Source organism: Coturnix japonica, chromosome 4 (assembly GCF_001577835.2).
Source record: "Coturnix japonica isolate 7356 chromosome 4, Coturnix japonica 2.1, whole genome shotgun sequence".
Taxonomy (NCBI): domain Eukaryota; kingdom Metazoa; phylum Chordata; class Aves; order Galliformes; family Phasianidae; genus Coturnix; species Coturnix japonica.
Genome location: NC_029519.1, coordinates 16,510,066 through 16,532,771, shown reverse-complemented (window position 1 = coordinate 16,532,771; position 22,706 = coordinate 16,510,066). Strand labels below are relative to the sequence as shown.

Sequence of the window (22,706 nt, the reverse complement as noted above, 5' to 3'; positions counted from 1 at the left end):
CACGACTATTTTCCCATTCTTTTTTTATAGTGTAAAACCATTGTAGCCAACTGTCACTATACAATTGGCTTGGAAATTGAATTGTTTCCTGCTAAGCTGTAAGAACCAGCTAAACCTACTCTATTTAGTTTAGGAAATAAATATTTAAAAAGCTGAAAAACAGGGTGTTCTTGGGTAGGAATGATTCCATTCTAGTCTTTAACAATATTGGTGATCCCAAGAGTTGGGCTTACCTAGTTTCAGCTTTAATTTAGCATTAAATTGCTTCGTCAGGGATTTTACATATGACCTTCTGTGTGTTTGTGAGTCTTTTGAGAATATTTAAAATAGTACTGAATACCATCAAAGATAAGAAATTAGGATCCTGTTTATTAATCTGCCTACGTATAGTGCTTCTTCAACACTGCGTTCTTGTTTTCTTCGTTAAGTGTTGCTTTCAATTTATTCTATCTGGATGAAAAGAAAAAACAGCAAAACCCACAAAGAAACTCCACACAGCTGTGTCCTGAGGAGGGTCTCAAGGGCTTTCCTGCGAGTTCTAGGAGGAAAATAAATAAATAAATAAATAAATAAATAAATAAATAAATAGTGGAGGGAGGCTTGGGTTTTTCTCCACCTGTATGAGCCACAGCTTGTCCCCGTGGCAGAGCACCATGCCCACACAGCCCAGTGTGGCTTGGGTCACAGTGTGAGTCAGGTGAGGACCATAGCTGGTGGCCAAGGGCTGCTGCTGGCATCTTTGCCTTGCCACAGAGCTGCACCACTTCCTGTGCTGGCCAGCACGTTGCAACTGTACCATCCTGTGCCCAGACAGCAGAAGAGACAGATGTTTGTCTCCTCTGGAAGCTGCATTTGCTGCTCCTGAGCTGCAGGGGCCTGTAGCTGGACGTTGGTGCCAATTTATTTAAGTGCTTCCAGACAGGAGGTTTGACTCCCACTCTTGTGTTAGGAAGCGTCCGTAAGGAGCAAAAGTTTGATAGCCCAACCATAGGTGGGGCTTGGTGCAGGGGCTGCTGCAAGGAAGCAGCCAGCAGGACCGGGCTGCACGCTCTGCACTCACATGGGGAAGACCAAATCTGCTTCTCAAGGGTTTGGGCTTTTACTACAATTTTGCTGCCACCGCTCTTCAAAGAGTAAATTTTTTATCTTCGGTGGGTCCTGAAACATGCAGACAGTGCGTGTGCTTTCAGCTTACAGTGACTGAAAAAGATCTGTGTAAAGCAGTGTCATGTTCTGCTCCTTTAATGCTGTTCTACATCATGCATATCACAAAACAATTCAAAACACCACTGCAATCATGCTACCAATTCATTTTTTGAATGGTAGGTGGGAGAAGCGATAAATCAGTCTCTTGGACTATGGGAAGTAGTATTTTGAGTTAATTTTAGCAGGCTTATTGGGTTTCCACGTTTCAGCTGTCTTGCATTAACAAGCTGCTATTAACATTTTAAGAGCCACTGCAAACATTCCTTGGGTTTTATGTGTGTATATATAAGAATATGTATATACAATTAAAGATAATAGATCTGTTTATATAGAGAGAAACTCTACCTCTGTTAAGCATTTTGGGTGTCATGGGATTAGGCTCTTTAAACTGTTATTCTTTCAGTTTTAATACTCATAATTTACTTTTCAGTACTTGCACCTCTGCCTTACGTTTCCGTTCCCTCAGTTTCTTAAAGCCTGTGCAGGCTAATTGGTTGCACTGATTCTTATGGCTGGTCTCTAATAGCTTGCATTCTTTTGGTTTCTCATATCTAGATTAATGCTTCAGTATGTTTACTGTAAGCACTGCATGGAATGATCTTTCTCTTTTCTGTACCCCATCAAAACATGCTGCAGCTCCTTGCTGGACTCATACATTGTAACACCTTTAAATTATGGATCAATTTGAGTCAAAATACCTCTTCAAAAAAGGGCATACAGTATTTATGTAAGTGCTCAATGAAATCCTTTTTTGTTGTTTGTTTGTTATGTGCAGTGTGACAATACAGCAGAATTTATAGCACTGGAAGTCAGCTAAAAGATTTGCACTTTTCCAACATGCCTTCATCTCTTGTCTTATACCAGGAGCTTGTGATTGTCTGTGTTAATTTTTTGGTTTAATGAGGTCCTTTAAGACGAGATCTTGCAAGTCAGTGTTTGGGAAGTCTTTGATAAGAGTCTGCCCTTTCTAATGTCATTTATATTACTCCTCAACAGTTTGTGCATACTTGAGTTATGTAGATTTGGATCAAAAGTCAACACAAAATACATAGTATGTGTTAGAGATCTTGTCAACCCTACACATAACTTGAAAGCAGTGAGTGGGACTGCAACCAAAAGCAAAACCACTTCAGGTTTCAAATGTATCTGGACTGGGAATGCTCAAGGAAGCATATTTTTGAAGCCCACATTGCCTGATAAGCCATGCTGATGCATAGCTCAGGGCCTGAGGAAAAGTTCAGCAACTGCTCTGCCCCATGGCGTGGGGAGAGAGAAACTTGCGCACTGAGCCTTTCTGCTGCAAGGGTTTGTCAGCAGCGTATTGATTGCACAGGTCAGCGGTGAGGGGTCACAGCTTTGCTGCGTCGGCAGATAGAGACAGAGGAATGGCATGCTGAGGTCACATTGGGGAGGAATTCAGTCACGCCGAAGAAAACATTTTTAAGGCTTTATTTACTGAAACGGGGCTGTGAGGTATTGAGCTCGCACGTTTACAAGCCTTCAGTGGAAGATTAGGAAACCTTACTCCCAGCTTTCACTGGGATTTTACCCCCTTGTTTCACAACGTTTTTAGAGCTGAACAATTTTTAGCTTATCACTGCAGCGCCTTACGCCTGCTTTTGTTTCTTGCAAAGCATGACAAAGATATTTCTTTCTGCAAAGAAAAACTGTTAGTATTGCATGGTGGAAGAGAGATTTAGCAAACCTGCAAAGGCAGAATCTAAATGCTGCAGAAATCAGGAGGAATCGGGTCTGAATGAGGTAATTACACTGATTATCAGTTGGTATATGCTGTGGTTTAGACAGGCTGTGTAAAAAAACACTTATTCTTTTCATTTACATCATTAGGAACCAATTAAAGCTATTCTTACACTTTTAAACGTTCTTACATGTATGGTTTAAGTTCACATTTTTTAACTCACCCGATGCACTTTTTTATTGTTATTATTTTGTTTGTTTGTTAGGGGAGAGAGGGGAGTTGTGCAGATAAGGCATTAAGTTGCTGGCTAGCCAATGTCCTGAGCTGGGAGCTGCAGTACCTGCCAGTTAGCATAATATTTTCTCTAATGCAAAGTCATGTTCCAGACTTTGTCTGTCACCAGATTCCAGTTCAGGCAGGGAAGTGGTGACCAACTACTTCAGTGCAGGGAGCTCACCCTAAGACAGGGACAGCAAGTGGAGAGGCACCTTTGCAGTCCCTTGAGGATGAAGATGGCAAAGAACATGCTTGTTTGCTTCCTCAGGTTTGGCATAAAGGCAATGAAAGAAGATTTGCAGTTAGGGAGGACATGAAAAAAGATTTGTATGCTGAAGACAAGGTTTCTTTGACTGATGATTTTAATATTGCCACTTACTCCAAGCTTCTAAACTCCAAAATTACATTCTTTTTTTTAAAGAGAGAAGTTCGTGTCTCTTTCTGCAGTAACTTAAAGCCCCTGAGTTTATGATTAGGGTAGATTTTTTAATATTTTGATATTAAAACTAATAAATCGTGTCTGTTTGATCTTCCAAGACTGCTCAGGTAGTCTGTTCCCCACAACAGCCATCCTTCACGCAAAGCTCTTTGTGAACACCAACCCTTGTGTTTTCACACAGCTCGGTGCAGATGCTGAAGGCTGCTCTAAAGAAGCTGTAGAGCTTATCCAAGCACTGCTCTGTCCGTGCTCACCTCCAAAGCCTGTGTCTGTGAGTGGGAGGGGGACGATGGTCTTCTCCCCAGCTATGCCTGCAAAGCAGGAATGCGGCTGCTGGAGATGGTGGGTGCTGTGGGGACGGGGCTGGGGGCTTGTAGTTGCAATTAGAAGGTATGGAGCAGGCAGCCTTGGTCAGGGCACAGCCAGCACACCAGCCTGGAAAGCTCAGGAGCTGCAGTTCTTTCTTGTTTTGTTATTGCATGGTCTGAAAATGTGAAGTGAAGCCTGGGGAGCAAAGTCCTACAAGTCACATCCCAGTACTTTCCAGCACTGTGCCCAGAGCACCATGACTATGTTTCCTGGTGCGTGCACTTTGCTGGTGGAGAATCAGCAGTTTGTCTGCAGAACTCCTTTCTCCTTTTCGTTCCTTTCTGAAGTTTTCAATTGCAGCCCAGACAGGCCGGGGGGCCAGGGGGGCGGGCTGGAAGGATGGAGCTGCTCATGAAAAGAAAGCTGCTGAATGGGCAGATTGTGTTGGGTTGTTGTGTGGTGGTTTGTTTTTTGGTTTTTTTTTTTGTGGGTGGTTTTTGTGTTCCCGACTCTGTTCAGCAAGGGAAGGTACAGTAGGAGCACTGTTGGGGCTCCAGGGTTTCTGGGCAAGCCAACAGCTCTCTGCTCCTCCTGCTGCTCCTGGTGCTCACGACTTGTGGGCACGTGCCATCCCCCTCCTCTGAGCCCTAGAGAAATCTGCTTGCTGCTGTTTCTGGTTGGTAACCGCTGTGCTCAGCCACTGCTCCAAATGCAACCCTGCGCTGCACCCTGCTAAGGCCTGCTTTTAGTGGCCTGCATTTCCAGCTCCTGTGCCTAACAGTCACATTGAGTGCTATAGCTGCCAAGCTGTGGGGAGGGGCAGGAAGGTGAGGTGTGTATGTCCAGAGGAAAAATCCTAGTTAAGGAAGTCCTGTTGATTTGGAACCCTTGAAATGAGAATTCTTCATCTGATGTGACTGCTTTTTTTCTGACTCCGAGCTGTGGCAGTGAAACACTGAAATGCTCATTGGGAGGGGGGAGGGGGGATTGGAAGTGGGAAGAACAGGGCTGCAGTTTTTGTGTGCATTGAAATAATAGTTAAAAAAAGAAGGGAGGTTTGCAGCACTGCTGCAAGTTTTCTGGCTGTTCATCTGAGTGTGAAGTGCTGCGCCATCTCTCCACCTCCAAGGTAGGAAAAACAGTTAGCAGGAGCCTCAGCAAACACAATGGCTCTATCTTGCTCTATTATGCCACAAAGGAGTGGCTTGCTTAATCTCCGAAATTAATAGAGCAGAGAGGAAACGGCTCTTAAAGAGATGTGTGTCTGCTTCCTTCCTGTTCATAGAACCAGGAGCCTGGGGCTGTGAGGTAATGTCATTTCACATAACTAGAGGGCTCTTCTTATAAAGGACAATTACAGTAAGTGTAGTGAGTCTGGAATTTTTGACTTTTCAGTGTATTTTTTCCTGCCTCAGTGGTGGGGATTTTTGCTTCAAGTCTCACGTATGATTTTAGTGAGGGTTGATGCTGTAACAGAGTTTGTCCCACATTAGATTTTCAGGAGATTCTGTATATTTTTTTCCTGCCTCTTGGTGTATTGGTGGCATCAGAGGGAAGCCAGCCTACTGCCCTGTTCCCTGCCATGCTTAGTACAGTAGTTGAAACTCATTTGGAGTCGTCCTAAGAGAATGTCAGTTCAGCCAGAATTAACTGTAGTCTAATAGAACAGCTTCTTTTTCACACGGAGTTGGCCCTTTAGAGCAGTGTGTTACTCTTGGTGTGAAGCCAGATTGACTGATAAGCAGCAAACTAGATTTTCCTGCACATGGTCATGGCTGCTCACATCCATCCTAACATTTTCAGCTTTAGGAAGACTTAGCACATAGAACAGTAAACCCCACCTGGCCATTGTTGCTCCAGAGAGGAGAAAAGAGAAAAGTGTGGCTTGCAAAGAAGGCTTCTAGACTTTTAAATTGCTTTAGGGAGAAAAATAGGAAGACGTAGAACAGATACAGCAGGGACCAGGGTTCCTGGGTGCTGCTGCTTCCATTCTGTTTGATTTGGGATCAGGAGATGATGCTCAGTGCCCTTCAGGAGCCATCCTTAGTTAGACAGGTGAAGCTTTGCTCTGCTTAATTTTCTTAATCATTTTTGTGTGCAGCATTACACAGCAGATCTAATGCTGCATTTTAAACTGCTGTCTGGAATAGCATAACATAATGCAGCCATGTTGTGTACCTTCTTAAAAAGAGAGGATGCAAGAAATGTTTGTTTGAGTCACAATCAGAGGGAATAAGCAATATAATGACCATCCGTAACATACAAACCAGTTTGTTCCCTGCTAGCAGCGTGATGTACTTTGCGTATGAACAATAGTGAGTTGCTTTGCAGATAATGTGTTTTTGATATAAAGATTATCAGTGCTGCCACCTTTCTTCCCTTGCTTATTATTGGGCTCACCGCAGCAAATTTGCAGAGCTTCAAGTGCTTTTTTCAGCTTTCATCCAGCTGTGTTATTTGTAATGAATGCTGCAAGCTGGAGAAATGAAGAAGTTTAAATATAGGGCAGTTGTGTATCTATCCACAGTTAACGAGGTATCTAATTTCTCTGCAGATTCAATGCAGCTTTACCACAGTCTTGGCTGTAGCTTCAATTATGCTGTAGTATTTTTTATTTGTTTCTGTACCTTTGCTATTATCTTCATGTGTTAAGCTCCAGCTAGTTCAGATTTTCACAGTCTGGAAGGTGAGATAAAGATCTGGCTTTGTACTGATTCTGCTCAGCACCCGCTAGAACAGGACAGCAGCATTTACCTCTGCAACAGCACTGGGGGTCCTGACCAGGCCGCATGAATTCAGTGGGGGCAGTACCAGTTCCCAATGCTCTAGATGCATTTCCAGAGCAGTGAGCAGCACTGACCATCTGTCAGCAGGGCAGTTCAGCGCTGTATATCTGTAATTCATCCCCATCCTGTTCCTGGCAGGACTCCTTGGTGCCATGCAACCCTTCACAGCCCTGGGCTCCTGCACATTACCCAGGCAGGACCTGCTGCAGCTCCTGCTTTCTAATGCAGCTAGGAAAGCCCCGAACTATCACATTAGCACCCTACACCAGATTGCCTTACCAAATGTTGATAGAGCTTAACTTGAGAGTTATTGCAAGGGTTTTTTTTCAATGGGAAACATCCATATTTTTTTTCCTGTTTTGGGGCAGATGTGTAGCACCATGCAGTTGTGACCCTGTCTGTCTTGCATGGAGTTACTGTGATTCATACAGTGCTGAATGAAAGTAAATGGCAGCACAGCACAAGGCAGGATTGCTACAGTTTAAAATAGAAAAATGGCACAATGAAGTTCTCAGGCAAAATGCCAATGTGAAATTAGCATTTAACCTCCCCCTTAGTGTTTGCCTGTTAATTGGGTGTCACCGTCTATATCAGCATAGTTTTTAAAGGCTGTTGTAGCAATTACAATGTGATTGAAATGCATTGCGTAAAATTATAATATCCACCAATGTTTTCTCTTAGTGGGGGCTTATATCTTCCAGCCCACAGCTGGAAATGGTATTATTTTACTTGCTCTATAATAGACTTCCAGACGCATACACAGCCCTCAGATTTGAAAGAATGTGTCTACAAAGTGAAATAATGAGCATATGCTAGGTGCCAGGTTATAAGCCTATTTAAAAGACAAGAAAATGCTGGGGGGATAGGTGAGAACGGAAGGAATTGGAAGGCTTGTACTTATATCATCCTCCACCTTCAGTTAGGACTTCTCTAACCAGACCAGGCTTACCTTTCATGAGGCCTGGTCCAAGCATCCTGGAGCAGCTTGGATAGTGAGGGTTTTCTTCACATCCTTTCTTTGGACTTTTTTGACTAAACTTCACAGTGGTGTGTTTCATAAGTTCTTCTGTCAAGTTTCCCCTTCTGGCTGTTCTCCCAATATACACCTGACCCCAAACAGCTCCCTTCTGCAATACCACGTGGGTCTGGGCTCCAGTGTATGCAGGGCAGCCTGGTCCTTGCGCACCACTTCCCACTCCCTGCTGTGCATGCATCCCTCTGGGGGCCTTTTTGCCATGGGGGCCCTTCTGACTGTGTGTGAGCCCCAGCTACACCAGCCCCACCTTGCTATCCACTGGTAGGCAGCACGGTGCTCTAGGGTGGCTGCAACTCGCTGCGGGGCTCTGGGGTCCTGTCCTGTGCTGTGCACCATGGCAGCACCAGAAGGTGGACAATTTGCATTTTAATAACTTCCTCATTATGTATTTGTCTGATCTTGTCAATATTTTGCATTTTTTAAATTTTGCTGACTGCAGCCGTCGTGGGCTATCAAGTCAATAATTAGATTGCCTGATTTTAAACACCTCTGTTATAAATCAGAGCAGCCCATTTCTACAGCCCAGTGCTTTGGCAGCAAAGCAGCTGTCCTATATAAGGAAGGCAAAAGATTTGAGAAAGCATTATGTGCTGTGATTTAGTGTTAGGAATTCTTTGATGAACATACTTACAGTGGTGGTTATTGGGGATGGGGCTGATCCTTCATCTCAGGAGGCAGCATCGTGTTGCCTGTCAGGTGAGTGTGGCTTTTCCAGCACTGAGTTAGGATTGACGCAGACTTTACCTTGAGTTTCTTCCACCTGTCTCATGAGGCTTTTTGTTTCATCTAAAGCTTTAAGCTAATAGCAAACACATTAAATGTAAATGGCACCTTTAGGGCCCCCTCTGAATCTCCCAACACCGCTTGCACTGTGGTTGATGCTAGGTTTATCTTAATGCTTCGAGCTTTGGAATTACAAATGCTTGTGTTAGACACAGAGTCTCCTGTTTCTAGCACAGTTATTTGTGTCACATGTAGGTTCTGAATCCGGTCAGATACCATGAATGCAGAAACAACATACTCTCTGTACACACGGGTATGAAGAGGGTGAGAAAAAGCAGTAGTATCATTACAACAAATGCAGCAATTGTTTTGTTCTCAGAAGAGTTTAACTGAATAGATAGGCAGAGAAACACCTGAAATCAGCAGAAAAGTTTACAGATGTTTCTGCAGTCCAAGCTCAAGTATAAAACTGAGCAGAGGTCATTCTGAATAGACAACAGTGCAAAGACAGCAGCAAAAACTGATTTCAGAGAGGGAAAAGCCAAATCCTGCTTTTATTTTAAAAACATCTCTGATATGCACTGAGATATCCAAGGAGAAATGTGTTTGATGCAAGGGGCTGTGGAGGGTCTTGGCTTGAGATCTGCAGCTGGCATCATGAGGTAGCTAAATGGGTTCTGGAGTATGTCTGCATGGAGCAGCAAGTGTGCTCAGTAAAAGGCAAGTTTTGGTCCTTTACACCTGCATCAGGAACCAAAGGAAGGTTGCATGCAGATGTTTTGGAGAGGGAGGCAAACAAGCATGAGAGCTTGCATTATTTGTCTTACTGTAAATAGCTTTTTGTTAAGCATGGAAAGACAGCAGCTCTTCCTGGGATTGTTTGCAGTTCTCATGTGACTGTTGGTTCAGCTCGTTAATGGACCGGGCTTCTATTAAAAGTATTTGGTTATTTGGCAGGGATGTACTTCAGAAGCCAGGACCATATTACTGCTGCTGAGGTCTGCTGTCACTTTCTCATGTGGAGAAAAACAGAAACATGTTTTTAAGAGACACCAAAACTTCTTCCTTATTCTTGGATTGCCATTACTGCTGTGCACACGCTATGAGCAGGCAAACAGAGAAATTAGCTCTTTCCCTCCCTCCTGCTCAGCCCAAGTCCTCGTGGAGATTTTAGAAACACAAATTGAAAGCTCTTGATTTCGAAAGTTAAGCTCTTGCCCTGTGGTTCAGTTTCACGTCCCGTGTTAGAAATGCCATATCACAAAGGAGCAAAGATTGTTTTCAGGGAGTTGCTCGTACTGGCACTTCTGGCTTAGTGTCTGTCTTATTAGAGAATAGATTTGTCTTGCAGAAATAAGGAAATGCTGTGCAAAGGAACATGCATTGTGCTGCTGGGAAAAAAAACTTCCGTAAATGCAAAGTGCACCCCGACATAACCCTGTTTCTCCCATGTACTGCCTTGGCACCTCATTAAACTGTAGCACAGCTCATTGAAGTGAGTTCAGTGTTATGGCTTTAGTGTTGTGACCAAAGCAAGCACAACCTGGATTCTGCAAAAATCAGCAGCAGCAGTGGTGTGGCAAAGACACTGGATGATTGTGGCCTATAAATTCAATACTAGTATAATAAGGGGTGTTTTCTTGGCAGTGAATAGAAAGCACATAAAGGTAAGGCAGTTAATGTAAAAAGGAAGATCCAGGAAGGAAGAGATTGTTTTCATTGGAGGACTGATAAATTGTGTTAAATTTTTCCTTTAAAGTTATTTGGCATTTATCTTCCCTTGTTCTTATGTAATTAATGGGAAAGCAAAGCAGGAAAACTGTACTTCAGCTTAAAATGTTTAAGAGGAAGACAGATTAACAGAGAAATGCATGTTGTATCAGATGTTACCTCCTTACTCGTTATGCTGTCTTCTGTGCTTGGATGAAGTAAATATAAAATGCTAGAGAAGTGCTGCTTTCCATCCGCTGTCTCAATGGCTGTGCAAAGAAGCAAGGTGAAGGGCTCTGCTCTTTTTTTCTGCCTTTGATTTTTTAGTGGAAGCAAAACTAAGATGACCGTGAAAGAGAGAAATAGAAAAGCTGAAACCTGGCTGGTATGTTTACTCATAATAGGCCTTGTTTTGTGCATCATCACCTGTCGTGTCTGCACAGAGCTTCAGGAATATCAGTTCTGAGCATAGGCACAGGGAGAGTACAAGATAGCTTGAGGTTTTTAATTTTCTGTGGATCTTAGAAAATCAGCAGTTGAAAACATGCATTTTCTTTCAGATGCAAGTATAGATAAGCATAAAACAGGGTGCCAGCCTCCTTCATAAAAAGAAATAATAAAAAATTAGGTGATGTATTTGGCTTTTTATTTGCGCTTGGCCCCATATCAGCCTCCAGTGTTTGTGTAAGAAAGGCTGTACAAGTGCAAGGTCAGGAGTTGTTGTGCTGCTCAGATGTGGCATGGAGCGAAGGGGAAGAGCTGCTGTGAAATGTAAAGTTGACATTTCCTGCCTGTTTCCTATATCGCGCCTGGCAGACCTAGTGAGTGAAGCCGAGGGAAGCACACATGGTTTTTCTGCAGTCCCAACAGGCAGCCTCAGTAGGAAGTTGGCTCGTTTTGAAGAACTGGAGCCTTCTCCCCAAGGCAGCTGCATGAGATGGTTGAGGTGTGCAGGGCTATGCCATGAGCTAGGGGGTGGCAGTGGCCGTGGGCACAAGAGGTGACTGCTAAAAAGCTAGGTCAGGCTTCCCATGTTGCAACTGAGAAGGGAAGCTGGCTCTCCATTAGGAACTCGGAATGTGAGGCTTATGAAATGCATAACAATGCTTAATGATGCATGCTGGAAATATTGTCGAGGGCCCAAACTAAGCTGGCAGGAGCTTTGCAGAGTGAGTGAGATGGAGGCAGGAGGTTATGGCCATGGCAGGCACTTGGAAGTAATCAAGTTAGTCCATTTGAAGAAGCTTCCCCTGATCTGCATTCCCTGCTACAAAGCAGTACTTGACAGTCTCTGTGACACCACAGAATGGAATGGTTACCTGCAGCTGGTGGCTGATTTGCTTGAATCTACATTACCTTTGCAGTCAAGCAGTGCCTCTCAGCTGGAGCTGAGTAGCTTCTGTCTGCAAGCTGTCATCTCTTAGTGTCACCTTCCCATGCCTAATACATCCACATTCACCAGCATGACTGAGCTGAGGAGACCTCCTCCTGGTGCAGCCCAGCCAGAAGTTGCTGGAAAGCTTCCAGGCCCAATGTGTGCAGCATCCCATGGTGGTCCAGCTGTGCCACCTATGGGGAAATGCCAGCGCATTGCTCACCCACAGCAAGGAGCCCGAGAGGTATCTCAGTGCAGCCCTGGCTTTGGGATGGCCAAGCCACAAGCTGGGAGCACAGCCAGAAGTGATGGAATGATCTCAGGCAGCTCTCTGGACATGAAGGGATACTGGCCCCTCAACTGGGATGAGGCTCCTGCAATTCCCATAAGGATTTTAGACTTGAAGCTGGACACAACACTGCTTACTGTGGTTTTTGTGACAGGTCAGGGCACTTCTGGTAAATCCAAGCATTTGTTCTCAGTTTACAAGGCCCTTGCATCTCCCCAGCAGTGCTCAGCACAACTATCCAACTTAACAGTTGTTTCCTGATCGTTGCAGCAGTTACATCCCCACCAGACCATGTAACTGTAACTGAAAGAGGAAGTTTCTTCCATTCTTTCAGCAAGAGCAGAGTTACTGGCACTCTAGCTCAGCATTTAGGAAGATTTTACCATTCCTTCAGGTTTTCAGAGCTTGTTGTGAATGCTCTTATGCAGCCTGCCAGGCCTGTGACACAACCAGCTGCTTCCCCTGCAGGTCATGTTCTCCCTGCCCCTTCCCAAGAAGACCCCAGGAGCATCTCCACACACACGTATGCAGGTGGCTCAAGCCTTTTTGGAAGAAATAGCTGTATTCTTGACAAACTGGTGGATTTGATGACAGCTGGGATAAATGAATGTGGAAAAACAGTACAAGCATTTTACCTTCATCACTTTCCAGCATCGGTGGAGAAGTATATTCTTGGGCTTGAAAACTTTCAGGGGAAGTAGTGTAATTCTTGTGGGCAAACTGAAATGTCATAACTAAAAGACAACAACAGTTTTTTCATCCTAAACTAGGTAAGAAAAAGCAGAGTTTTGTTTTGTAGACCTAACGCATACTAAGAGCTGCTGCCTGTCTGCTGCTGCCTGTGCATCTCAGCTTTGCTCTGGTGCTGCTGCAGAGCCCAAGGTTCGCACACCTCCCATACTCATGGCTGTACCCATGATAGGGCATAGGAAGCTAATGAACATCATTTATTTGCTTGTGAAGAATCTTACTAATAGTGTTTGATAACCTGTAGAAATGGGAAAGGAGTTTAGATGGGGAGGTGAGGAGCCCATTTGCAAGACAGTCACAAGGTCTCAGGTTTTCTAAGGTTTTACAAGTTGTCATGACTCCTTGAAATTAAATCAGAACCAAACACCTTGTTCTCCTGGGCTCATCTGCAAACCCCAGCTAGGTCACTTAATGAAAAACAAAAAGAAAAGCTTCTCTGCATAGTTCCCTTCCCTTCACCATTAGCAGGATATGTGGGATTCCGTAAGTACTTCCTCTGCCAATCAATATACTGAGGGCCATTGTCTCTGTATGCAGCTCCAGCTCTGTGTGGAAAGCATTTCAGATCTGGAGTCTCAAAGATCAATCATCCGATGAACACAGCTCTTCCCATGATGAGTGCTTTCTCTCCCTGTGGTAAAAGTAGTTTGGAAACAGCTCATCCAGTATGACTGTAAAATGTTTCCTCTGCACTCAGACTTGAGCCAGCTGCTATGGTTGCACACTGGAACTTGCAATGCTGTAGCCATTACCAAAAATACCCCTAGAGAATGAAAGAACAAGCCTGGGGCCAACCCAGGTCCTCTTGGAGGCTCACACAAGACAGTCAGATTACAGTCAGTAAGTTTCAAGTTCTTTTTTCATCTCTGCTGTGCATCTTCATAGAGTTTTACAAAGAGACTGCAACCACATGAAGTATTCCAGAATGGAGCAGCGTGCTTCATTCTGTGTGTTCAAAACTACCTCTTCTGTTATGACAGATAACTTCAGGCTGGCTACAAAATCTGTAACAGGGATTGGTAACCCTCCAGGATGATACTTGGCACTCAAGAGCTAACACATGTTTTTGTTTCGTGAGCATGAGTCTAATAAAATGGCTCACTGGTTTAAGATGCCTCTGAAAGCAAGAAACAGTTGGATGTAGAAATCACAATGATTTGGCAAGTTCAATTATTAACTTCTCTTGCAGGGTTAAACTTTGACCAGAAATTTGCCGTGAACCCACGGGCACATCCTGCTAGGAAACAACATGGAGAAATCCTTCACTGTCCTCTTTGATTTATCTGTGCAGAACGCAGTCGGAGTATAGAGCTTTATTATTCCCCTGAGGAAGTCATGGCAGCCTCCATCCCTTCTGCTGAGCTGAATGCTCTCATGTTTGCGTGTTTTAATCCTTTGATACAGTTCTGCCCTGCTCGAGACAGTACATCTGAGGAAAATCTGGCTGGTCCTGTACTGGCCTGTTGTATAGACTGCTTTCACCACGTTTCAGGAGAAAATTGAATGTGATGAGAAGCCTGAGCTATGTTAGCTATGCAGTGTCCTGTGGGATTGTTTTTGAACACAGCAGCTAAAGATAGAAGTGCACCACAGAGATGCTAAAAATACTGTCCAACTCTACGGTGGTTGTTTAGCATTTGGAGTGCTATAGTTGGCCTTACACAGACAAAGGGAAGATGCAGTTTTGCAATTTGAATATGCAAATGAAATCCTGATCTTGCAAATGTGCAGTCAGATGCTCGAATCTAAAAAGACTGCTTATATTCCCAAAGTTAAGCATTGGCAAGATTGAGAGTTTAATCAGTTAAATACGATGTCATCAGAAGTAGGGTGAAGGGTAGGCAAAGAGCCGTTCCAAAGGTTTCCTTAAGCTGCCCATTTTTTCCATCTTTCTTAGAGTTGTGCTCCTGTTTCTGATGCCAGAAATGGAAGTAGGAAAAACTTCAAAGTTCTCTTTTAAATGTTTGGTCCCCCACTAAGCTTAATGAAGAGCTCTGGATGCAGTAACACATTGCTTTCCAATACAGAAAGCAAGCAGAAGACCATTTAGCAGTCTGATGTGAGGCCACCCGGCATTAGCATTCAGGTAGAGCCATGCAGGTAAGGTTGGAGCTGTTATTCATTGGGGGGGAGTAAGTGTGTAAGTATAAGTTCTTCATCAGTTGAAACATACCTTTCTTTTTTCTTATTTTTTTTGATTGAATTCCTGTTGTTTCTTATTGCTCTGAGAACTTGAGAGCTTTTTGGCCCCAAGTTTGACCTAATTGAAGGCTTTGCCTCCAGGCTGTTAATTCCCCACCTGTACCTTCTGACAAAATGGAACCCATAGTCTGATAGAAATGCAGGAATAAATCTTCTGAGACTTGATCAGGTATTGTAATATCTGGCAGAAAAAAAAAATAGTTGAACTGGGTTTTATTTGGTTATCTGGTAAATGATAAACCTAGTCCCTGATATATATATAAGGTATGCAATCTATTTCCTATACATAACTCCTGTTATTGCATAACTGTGACAGTGTCACAGACTGGAAGAGAAGAAAAAAAAGTAGGTTTCAAATCCCAGAAGACTCAAGTAGCAAAACCTTCACTTCTGGCTCAGTAGAGAGGATCTGAATTCTGGAGTGTAGCTGTTTCAGTGAGATTAATGTAGTCTACAAAATTACTGCAAAGTGTTCCATAGGACTTTGAAATTAATGGACTATAAAAAAAGATATAAAACAATACTGCTGGTATTAAAATGAAGGTAAGATGAGGTAATTCTGATGGAGAGACGCTGAGTCTAAGATTGATCTTGATTTACAGCCAGATATGAAAGAAACACTCTTGTACTACATCTTAAAACCTGAAAGGTAGGGAACTTCTGTCTTCAGCTGTCTCGTTAATAGCACTTGTCATTACACGGAATGTGGAAGCAACAGCCAGACAATATGCGTGGCGTAGTTGCTGCAGGTCTTCAGATGACTAATTAAGAGGCATCTGCACCAAGATTGCCTGCTAGCAGCACAATACAGTAGCAAGCAGTAGTCCTGTTCTTCCAGATCCATTGTCAATAGGAATTTTTCCCTTGGAAAAATTTCCATTTCTAACGATGCCATTCATTCTGAAAGCAGGTGAATTGTTAAGGAAAGATGAGGTAGAAAGATGCTGAACGATTGTTTTGATAGGGCAGATCTCTGTTGGTGCCTCTGAAATGAGATTGGTTCTGTCTGACCTGAAAAGTAGCAAAGATAATGTCTACAATATATGTTACTTGGTTGCTTCAGCCCAGCTGGATTGCATGGAATGAAGAAACGGGTATATTCTTGGCTGTGTACTTTTTTTCCCTCTTGGAGCTGATCTTCCATCAGTATCTTCATTTTGATATTAAAGATGATACCTGAAATTTTAGACAAGGGTAACTGGAAAAGCCCCGCTCACGAACCTGCTGCTGTGCATCCCGTAAGACATTCCAGCTTCCAGCAGGATGTGGATTAGCTATATTTCTGTCCTTATGAGCTTAACTGCATCCACAAAAATCATTACGAGAAAATCGTATTTGTAGCATTTCCTTCCCTTTATTTATTTATTTATTTTTTAAAAGATTCATAAAAAATGTAATACGTAATGCTCTTGGTAATCCAGGTTGAATTTCCTGTTAGTATCTGCGGTTTAAGCTTATTGTAAGATCGCATCTTTCTGGTTTTGTATAGTCATGATGTTTTGGATGTTTGTGCTTATGAGCCAAATCATGCAGTTCTAAGTATTTGCAGCCAAGATTGCTTCTTAGGCTGTGTGGCTGGTTAAGTGGGGAAGGAGGCAAAAGAGGAGGAAAGTAACAGATCAGCAGTCCTTTAAAAGTTCACATGTGTTAAGTAGTAGCAGTTTCTTTCTTGCTCTTTGAATGCAGTTTGGGGTTCCTTCAAAGACGTGAATAAAATGAGGAATCACAACTAGTGGTGATGGTCACAGGGAAAGGGTCACAGCAAGCTTCTGCTAAGTGACCCGGGGTTGGCTGTGCTGATGAGAGATGAGAGCTGTACATGTGTAGCAGCATTTGTATAGGATAAGCAGTCTATGTTAATAAAATTGTTTTAAAGATGGCAAATTTCATATTGCCACTGTAAATTATATACTGGAGAGAAACTCCAGTTCCAGGTAATCTAGGTAATTCATACAAGCTAACCAATAACCAGTGTGCTTTCACAGTTAAAATGATGGCTTACCCCCCGGTTCCTCTTCCTACATCCTCCCCTCCAATTGCCTATTTTAATGAGTATGATGAATAGGAGGAAATCCACCCCTTTGTATTTTCCCTGTTCATAATCCTTCCTCCACTACCACAGCTCAATGGGAATGGATCTGCCACCTTTCCAGCATGCAAATACCACGCAGACCCAAAAGAAGACCTTTGTCTCATACTCCTTAACCGAGGAGTTGGGTTATGAGTACTTTTAAGCCTAGTGAAACACTTCTTTGGCAGCTTGAAATCACATTCTGATCTCTTCCTTGACAATGTGAAATGACAGCTTTAAGTCCATCCATGCTCAAATCACTAAAAATCAGAAGGGTCAACCAGCCTAAAGCAGTAGGAAAAATTAGGTTTTAGTTTATGTTTAATCTTAGCATGGGGAAAGTGACTACTTGTTTTAATTGCTTGAGCCCCCTTGCGTTCTCCTTGTAGCCTGGGATGTGAAAGCATACTTCTTGTTCCTGGTAGTCAGGGACTGCTTCAGCTACTCACTGTATGCCTCAGCAGGAGGCATTTCTTTTTGGATTCAGATATGTAACGCAAGCTTCTGTTATCAAATGACAGCTAGCTTGCACAAATGAGAATCTGCAGATGAGCTAAATGCACTTAGTGCAGAGGCAGGTTCTGCTGTTGTTAAGTGGGATCTTTGCCCGCAAGCATTTGTGTTTTGTTGATCATCTGCAAGCCAGCCTGCTACTGAAAACATCATGTCTGATAGTTCAAGAAGCGCTGCAAGTAACTGCATTTAAGAGGTAATGTTATATCAGATACACTTTGCAGCTTTCAAACACTGGGATTCTCACCTTTTTTTTCACAATCTGTCCGCAAAAATTAGCAGGTCATTGGAATCCGTATAGATTGCGAAGAAGCTTGCAATATAGAGCACAAACCTTTCACACTGTGTATTCAGGCACAGGAGAAAAAAAATTGTGACATTTTCATGTTTCATATGGAAAATTGCCAGTTTCATTTTTTCATTACATGACTGTTTTTGTCAGGGCAGATAGAAACATTTTGGGCTGATGGGCAGATAGCTCTCGCTGAAGCTTGTTGAAGCCACAGAGACTGAAGTCTTGATGGCTGAATGCTGCAAACAGTTTGCCTCTGGCAAATACATGCTTCTAGTTTTGGAAGTGTCGAGTGTTTGAAAGAGACAGAGAGTGAAAGGTTCTCTGGTCAGCTCGGTTGAGCAAAGCTCAGATTTTATACTACGCAGAGGGAAAAAACAATCTGCAGCAGATCCTGAAAAACAGGAGAGTTGGAGACCCAGCCTGCCATGGAGTCTCAAGGGGATGCTGGAATTTGCAGGCTGATGTGTTAAAGCTGAAGCTCTTCCACTCTTCTCAGGCTGCTGCATTATTCAGCTCTTCCACCAAAAATTAACTGTGCTCTCTCACAATACTTTACCTAACCTTCACTGTTGGTGACCTTGATTCCCTGGGTTTCTGAGGCACCAGGGTCTTGCTCTGAAAAGCATTGAGAAAGGCTGACAGAGAACACTAGCAAGAACCAGTGGCTTGGGAGAGACTGAAATATTCCCCATCTGCTCCTTCTCCTACAATCATTTCTCTTTCCTTTAATCAAACCAGTAGGAGAGCCAACACCTGGGCTTTTCCAGGAGTTACAAGGGTCTGGTGACTCCTGGTGAAAGAAGGCTATCTGACTCCCGTTCTGTAAGTCCCAGATTGATTTATCTCACGCTCTGAAGTCAAGATGGTTGCCAGCGATGATGGCACGTGCAGGGAGTCAAGGGAGCTGGACAAGATGCTGGAAGAGAGCACTTCACAAGCTCTACAGAGGTGGTTTCAAAATGGTGGTGTCTCATAGGGCTTGGTTCTTGCATGAAGGTGCGTGTGGGTGTGGGAATCGCTGCTGTAGGTTGGATCACTCAGTGGCAATGAGTGGGATGAGGTGGCTGCAGATCAATAATCAGCACCCTGCGGTTGCTCTAAATCAAGGCTTGAATCTCTGACAGGCTGCAGAAGCCAGAGGGAAGCACAGAAATATCTCACCAAACATTTTTCTTCTCTTGTTTCTGCTTTACACTGTCCTAAATAGAAATCTGCAGTTACATTCAGCTTATATTTGGTGGAAGGGGGACAGAAGCTGCACAGATCCTCACAGTGGGTGGTGGGGGCTCCTCCCTGCCAGCCAGGGTGCAGGAAAAGGCCCAAGAGCCAGAGCAGAGCAAGTGTGGGCTGGCAGTAAGGCCATGGGGCAGGCTGGGTCATCAAGCTGATGTGGTAACCAAAGAGTTCTCGAGTTAAAGGAAGAATGAAAGTGCAGTGGTGGCAAGGCAGTGAGCCAGACTGGAGAAGCTCGCGCAGCATGTTATTAAAATCCAATGGCACCACCACAGCGTGCATCTATTGACAATTTGATCTCTCTGCTTCAGCTCTCATCACTTGCAGCCGTTGCTGAGAAATAGTAGGTCTGTAGAGGCCAGCACCACCGCCTGTGTTTGGGAAGCAGCAGGCAAGGGGAAAAGTGATGGGCCCTAGCCTGCAGCCCTCAGCCCCCAGCCCAGTGCCTGCAGAGCACTCTGCCCACGCGCATGGGGACTGCTGCCCTGTGCAGAGCTGGTGTGTGATAAATGAGATGTTTGCAACCACAGCTGTGGAGCTGCCGGGGAAGGAGCAGTGTAAACAGTTATTATTTATTCTTGTTACACTACCATTAAGAACCAGCAGTGTGACTCGTTTGGAACTTGGGCCTTTCCCAGAAGCACGCCTGTTCATTCTGAAAGCATAGCAGTGCGGGGATCACGGCACACTCACTTCTAAAAGCAAACCAATCAGATGTTGCCCGCATCAGAGGGCTTGCCTTTGTTTCCTAAGTATTCCCCCAAAAGAAGCTAGCACCTGCATGCTAATGCTGTGCAATGGATTTTGACAAGGTCACAGAGTGCCTGTTTGTTGCTTATCTGCTCGGTCTTAGTTTGCAGATGTGAATGGGGTTTTCCCATATGTGGCTGTACAGCTCCCAGCCAGCTTAAGAGTGTATGTTATGTGTTTATATTGTATCTATATTCTCTTACCAGAATTCATTTTGGAAGGAGGCTGTCCAACATACAGCCGGGAGAGAAAGGGAAAGAGCATATGCTGTTTCTCTCTTCATTTCTGCTGATTTTGTCAAATAGCATAACCCCACTCAAAAGAAAGGGATAAAGAATGGGTATAAATCAGCTCCGTTCTCTGAGAATCCAGGACCAAACAAGGGAAGTGTGCAGTTCAGAGGGAGCTGGGGCGATGTGCTGGCTCCATCAGACCACTGCAGTGCAGGGTGCAGTGTGGGAGGAACAGTCACGTGTGTCTGACCTAGGAATATTTCAGCCTGTCCACCCTGAGGAGAGAATTCTGTCTGTCTCTAATAATTCATACTTAAGTGCCTAGTGAAATACTGTTGTCTAGTTTTTCCATTTGTGATCTGCTTGAAGCAGAGGGCTGATGATACTCAGTCACCCCTTCCACCCAAAATGACTCTGTCATTTGTTTAGTCCACTTTAAGAATGGTATCTTAATCAAGCTTGTGGCTGTAGACAAATGTATCTTAACCAAATACAATATGTATTTGGTAACAAATACAAAGTATCTTAACCAATACAATACCAAATACTATGACATTTTGCTGAGTTGTACCTGCTGAAGCTGGAGGAAAATGGTCTTCTGGACTTCATGGTTCTCATGTAAATATCCACCTGGGAAACAGGAACCTTGCTTTTCAAGAGAACTTAACACACAGCTCACATCTTCCAGCCTGGAGTACTTAAAAATCCTGTCCTGCTTTTGGAGTACTTGCGCTTCTGAACACCATAGCTTTATTTTACCTATAGTTGTAGTCTTGAGGAAATGGGCTTTCACATTACTCCCCAGTGCAACAATTAGACAATACCTTTTAAGTGTTTAGAAAGCCCAAATTTCTCCCCGGTAGCTCAGAGCACAGGAATGTCCTGTGGCAGGGATGTACATGCCAGCATGTCAGCTGGCCAAGTGTGGGAGATCCCCCAGCACTGCCTGCCGCAAGGTTCCCAGTATGCAACTTGGGAATGTGCGGTGTTTATTTTGGATGTGTGAAGCCTGTGTAAAGATTCCCTATACATGTCTGGCTTTAAATATATATAGTTATGCTCTACCAACGTGTTTCAGCCTACACAGGGCAGCATCTGTTGAAACATGTACCTCTGGCTTAGTTTTGTCAAAGAAAATGAAGGAAAACAATTTCATCCGTCATTAGACCAACACTTGGGAGAAGGTTTAGGCCTTGTTCCATTTCCTGAAGCTATGCAAATTTTGGCCTCATCAGCCCAGAGAAATAATCCAGTACCTGGTGCTTCAGCCATCTCTGGCAGCAATGTAAGAACAGTCTCTTGCAGTCTTGCAGTCAGGGTCAAACCACGCACAGCACAGCTGACTGAAGAGAGCTGCCAGGCATGCAGGACACCAAAAGCAGCACTCTGTTCCATGCTGGCTCCAACTCACTCGTGGTTTCTGGGTGCAGCCCAGGGTAAAGCAGTGCAACTGGAGGCCATAGAAGAAAATCAGTGTTTGCTTGAGTTAAGGAATAGCTCTTAGGTGGTGGGTGAAAAATACCTGTGCAAAAAGGTCTCTTTGCCTCAGTGCCACTCAGAACTGCTGTGTGGCAGGTGAATTCCTCCCAAATCCTGAGCAGCAGCTCACCATAGCATACAAAACTGTATTACCATCTGCCAGCACCCTGTTCCTCATGTACGACTAACTTGTATCCTCTCACTCACCTCCAAATACCCATGTAAGCTGGGCATTAATATGTAGGAAAGTATCGGTGTAGCCTGATCACATGTTGGCCCAAACTTACAATCTTTTCTCTGCCCACCAATTTAGAAACAAATGATGTGAGAGTACTTATGCGTATACAGTAAGCCACTGGGAAACTGCTCCAAGTTCCCAGCTCAGAACAGCCCCAGTTTGTGGTCATTTATATGTGAATCCATGGAAGATGGGCTGAATTTCAGGATGGCCATTGGCCATTTGTACATTCCAGAAGCAGCTGTACTATGTTCCCATATTGCACCCTTCAGCCTTGCATGCCCTGTGATGACTGTCCTGTGTTAATAACTGTATTGAGCACCAAAGTGTGTTTGTGTAGTGATGCCTAGACACGGGTGAGATGTGTGTAATATTTTATGCAAAATTCAGAAGCCAGCTGTACCCACTGCCACCTTAAAGTGGATGTGACTACACTCGCAATAGGTGGTGGGGCTCTTCTAACGTGGGCTGGTATTATGAGTAGATAGGATTTTTTTCCTGGTGTGAGATGACTAGCAATGCTTTGAATGGTACTTCAGGGCTGGGAGAGGTTTTACTGTGAGCTGGCTTAGAGGAGCAGTGACTCTCTATGGCTTCTCTATTGCTGACAAGATACTTTTCTAAACGCCACCTCCCTCTACTATTACACAAGAACAGAAGGCTTATTTCCCTTAACTTGAAGCAGCAATGTTAATGTTTGATTAATCCTATGACATACAGGTCAAAGTTGTTAAAAATGAAAGCCACAGATGATTATATTTGGAGGAGATGAGTCTTTTGTACTGAATTTGTATTAGAGTCATTATTTTTAGTTTCAGTTTCTTTCTAAGTGTAATGGAGTCGGTTTGGTTTTCCTCCAAAACTTGTGGATTTCCCACTATACCATTTCTTAAAGATGAAGATATTTCCATCATGGTGTTTTGAAAATATTTCAGTTTTTACAAGTTACATCCTAATGTGAATGAAGCCCATGCTGCCAGAGACTCAGGAGAACAAACTAAAGATTTTAGCTGTTATTTACTGTTAAGAAAATCTGAACTATCTGTGATTGAAAAAAAAAAAAAGCTTGAAAGCTGAAAGTCTGATTAGATGGG

General features: G+C 43.7%; 1 protein-coding gene across 1 annotated transcript in view; it reads left to right on the top strand.

Moving 5' to 3' along the window:
- Positions 1-22,706, top strand: part of MAMLD1 (mastermind like domain containing 1) — a 71,710-nt gene that overhangs the window by 19,110 nt on the left and 29,894 nt on the right. The window lies entirely within an intron of this gene.